Genomic DNA, 4,482 nt, shown 5'->3' with positions numbered 1-4,482 from the left:
TCTATTATCTTCCATACGCATTAAGAGTACGGCATTAGCTTTAGTATTCCTAGAATGCTGTATTACATGGTAACGGTACAACTGTGTTAAAGGGTATGTCCTTGGCAACTGCTCAGAATTCTGAACTTATTCAACCTTTTATAACTCTGAAGGATTTTGGTGGAAATATATATTTATATTGCTGACTTCAAAAGAAGCATTTCATTAGGAACAGAAGGCCAGGGGATTTCAATGTTAAGAAAGAAACAGGGTGCATGGGGATATCATTCATGCACTGTTGGAGTATAAAGTCTTTTTTCAGGATGTATGTGTGTGTGTGTGTATTTATAAATATACACACACACATACATACACATATGATATCAGTATATATAGCATAATTCACATTAAGATATTTACAAATTTTCCAGACATAAAATATCAATATAAATGGAGTTTTCTTAGTTGAGTGTTGAGTATCCTTTGCTGAATTGTGTAATACTTTTCTAGCTGGATTGTGTTCAGTGAGTTTTGCCAAAGACTGTTAAATTACCATGTGCAATTATTATTGGAAAGAGAGTTATTTTAACCTCTAGGCTCTGCCACTGTCCCTTTATTGTTTGCATGTGTGTGCATGTGAGTGTGAGTGTATAATTTAGGAGTGTCCCAGTGTATTATCATTCAGTCTGTTTGCTTTACGTTCTGGTTTAGAAGATAAATGCAAAAGTGGCATATTTCTCTTATAACTTGATCATGTGGGAACTGATTTTCATTTTAGAGTCTTAGATATTCTTAGAAATGTTAATGTACTCATTAGGGCTGTTTATTTTCCTCTTACCGATAGATGTGCTGTGTGTATATGTATCCCACAGCCGAGATGTATTGTGTGTGTGCATGTGCATCTGTGTTCATGCATGTGTGTGCATATGCGTGCATGAATGTGTGTGCACGTGCATCTGTGTGCATGCATGCATGTGTGCCTGTGCATCCGTGTGCATGCATGCATGTGTGTGAATGTGCATCTGTGTGCACGCATGTGTGCACGAATGTGCATCCGTGTTCATGCATGCGTGTAGTGTGTGAATGTGCACCTGTGTGCATGCATGCCTGTGTGTGCATGCATGGATGTATGTACATGTGCTTCTGTGTGCATGTGCATGCATGTATGTGTGTGTGTGTACATCTGTTTGGCTCCTTGTTTATTGGTAGAATGTGCTTCTATTTTTAAGATCTACCTTGGCAGTCTAATGCTGCTCACTCCCTTAGATAATTGTAACTGTCACAATGTCAGTAAGGCTTACACTCCCTTCACATGAGAGGAGGCACACATTTCATGTAAATTAGTCCTAATTCTGTCACTGCGGCAGTCTGCTCGTGTGAGCAGTGGTGAGGCTTGGCTAGTCACCCTTGTTTTCCACACTTGCATTAAGCAATGCTGAAACTACTGTCAGGATCCAGACTAGAGGAGGCTGGGATAGGAACACAGGAACAGGGTCTCAAAGCCCCCAGGAACTAACTGTACGAAGTAGTAACAAATGATGAGTGTTTTTATGCCACAAGCACAGATGCAAATTACAAGGCCCCTTGGGTTACAAATGTGAATGGTTTCACATAGCCTAGAAAAAAACTTGATATTTAATTCCAGACATAAAGCACATGAGAAAGATTTTTAAGGAGTGAAAAGTGATTTTCCACATCTGCAACTGTGATCCCAATTAAACCTAGCCTTAAAATAGATCTTGGAGGTCCACATAGCCTTTATTTTATAGCAGCTCTTTCTCTAAATTTGTATTTTGTATAAAGAACTATTCACCATCTCCCCACCTTAACAAATCAGCCGTTTTCATTATTCTGCACTCCCTTCTACTTTGCATTGATGTGTACACACATTTTACCATAGTATCATGCATTTGTTTTCATTTTTTATACATTTTATTTAATTTAATAATCATAGTCTTCTTTCAAGTACCTACAAAGCAGTTACAATATAGTTTTAATAGTGGGGTAGTGTTCTGTTATAAATTCTATCATTTTAATTTTTTGAATTATTATCGATCCTATGATACTATTGCCCTCTTAAAATAATTCCAAGGACCCTATTTACTAGGTAGAAATGTACGAGTATTTTTATAACTCACGTCAAACACATTTTCTAAGTGATGGCATTGTGATTTAGAATGTCACAAGGTCATAGAATTTTGTAATTCATGTATTTTGAAGCCCTCTCTCTATACAGCTTAAAATAAAAGTAGTCTTTTCTATCCCTGAAGCCCTATGAGCAGTAGCTATCACAATGTTTCTGACAGACTGAAACTAAAGAGGCTTCTCAGAAGACCTATGAGATTCTCCTTTAAAAAAAATTTATTTATTTGAGAGAGGGAGGGAGGAAGAGAGAGCCCAAATAAGGAGGAGAGGGATAAGCAGGCTTCCTGCTGAGCAGGGAGCCTGACGGGGACTTGATCCCAGGACCCTGAGATTGTGACTTGAGCTGAAGGCAGATGCTTCACTGACCGAACCATCTAGATGCCCCTGAAGTTCTCCTTCTTGATCTTCACTATTGGTGACATCAAGAAATGAGCAGTGTCTGGGGGGACAGGGGCAGGGTACATTTATTAACTTGACAATTATACCAAATGTAGACATGAAGAGCTTTAACATTTCTTAATGATTCTAAATTAGAGAACTTGATGAAAGCTTTTAGAAATCAGAGCTGAAAAGCTTATGTATCTTCATAAGCATATTTGGTTCTTAGCCGGTATATATTAACAGTATTCAGTAATCATTAATTAAGTGCTTACTATTCACCATGTGCAAACACAGTTGTAGATTCTGGGGTGTACAGGTCAATAAGGGAAAGTTCTTGCCCACTTCATGTAATATCCACTTCCTAGTTACTGAAGAAGACCTAAGAGTCTCTGTACTTTGTCAAAACACATGTACTGTGAACGGTTTGTTATTTACTGATTATTTTACTGAAGATTTTATGGAAAGATATGAAAAGTCTTACATTGCAGTCCCTACAGGAAAGCAATAAAAATTCCTTAGAAAAATTAAAATATCCCTGCGGGATTTCTGCTTCAAGTCAGTAGAGTATAACAGACACTAAATTGTCCCTCCTACATGAAAATACTAAATAAAATAAAATAATAAAATAAAATATGTAAAACAGTACTTTTCATACAGTGGAGATGAGGACAGGGACTCCTGTGAGAAAGAAAATGGATTCGTGAGACTGATTCTCACTGCCTGGAGTTGTGGTCTGGAGAAACTTTCCAAGCTGTCCTGTTGGGGAGTGACCCAGGTGCAGCCTGGCAATTTCTGAGTTTAGGAGACAGAAGTAGGTGGCTAAGAAGACAGCTGGAGTTCAAAAGACAGAGGGCTAGAGAGAAAAGAGCTTCCCAAAGTGACGGCTTCTGAGATTTGGAGTCCTCCAAGTGTCTTTTTTTTTTCTTTTTCAATTATGTTGTATTGTCTTTAAGTATGAAGACTTCCAATCAAGTCACCTAGAGACCATTTTACTCACTGCTTTGTCTGGCTGCCAGTCTCTCTCTTCAGCAATGGTAAGGTGATACCTTTTCCATGGGGAAGAGAAATCCATGGTGTGTTGCCTTCGCCAATAACAAAAATGTTGGAGAGCCAGCTGGCAAAGCTGTTGCCATTGGCATCTTTCACATGAACTACCTCAAAAGAACCAGAGTATCTCCTCTGTTGGTGATCACACCAGTTCTTCCCACGTTCGCACATCTAGTCACCATACACAGATTGCCAGTGTCAATCTTGATGAAATCAGTAATCTTTCCAGGCTCCAAATCAATCTGAATGGTGTCATTCAGCTGGATGAGTGGATCAGGATAATGGATGGTGTAAGCATCATGGGCCGCCAGTGAGGGGTTCCTTTTGTCCCCACAAAGATCTTTCTCACTTTGCATAATTTATACTTTGCCTCCTCAGATGTAATATGATGAACAGAATAGCAACCCTTGGTGTCACAGATCAGTTGGAAATTCATCCCAGTCTTGACAATGATTATGACATCCATAAAACCAGGAGGGTGGGTTATATTAACTTGCCATCAATTCTAACAAAATGCTGCATATAGATTTTTGCTTCATTTAATGTTAGGGCATACTTAAGTCTGTTCCCTAGGAAAACAATAAGAGGGAGACATTCTCTTAGCTTATGGGGACCAGTATATGGATGAGGTACAAACACACCAGTTTATTCAGCATCCCATGCTTTGGACTGCTACACATCAGAGTTTCTTGGGAACATTAGCCATGGCTGTGCTAGGCATGAAAAGAGGACCACCTCCTTCTGGTACCTGAGAAAAGAGGAAAGAGGATGGAGTCCCCTCTAAGTCTTAAGTTGAATTTTGAGGAACAATCTTATGAGGAAACTCCGTGAGGCTGGGCAAACACAGCCTGAAGAGAATAGAGGAATACTTGTCAGAGCACACAGAGGAGCAAGGATTGTTCATGTTCTAATTGGCCAAAGTAGAAAACT

General features: G+C 39.1%; 1 pseudogene; it reads right to left on the bottom strand.

The window, feature by feature from the left end:
- Positions 1–3,494: 3,494 nt before the first annotated feature.
- On the bottom strand, positions 3,495–4,191 carry LOC129508235 (40S ribosomal protein S4-like; annotated as a pseudogene).
- Between the last annotated feature and the right edge of the window lie 291 nt (positions 4,192–4,482).

The sequence above is a fragment of the Nyctereutes procyonoides genome, unplaced genomic scaffold, assembly GCF_905146905.1.
Source record: "Nyctereutes procyonoides isolate TBG_1078 unplaced genomic scaffold, NYPRO_anot_genome, whole genome shotgun sequence".
Taxonomy (NCBI): Eukaryota; Metazoa; Chordata; class Mammalia; order Carnivora; family Canidae; genus Nyctereutes; species Nyctereutes procyonoides.
The sequence above is the reverse complement of the archived record's forward strand: the minus strand, read 5'-3'. Positions and strand labels throughout refer to the sequence as shown.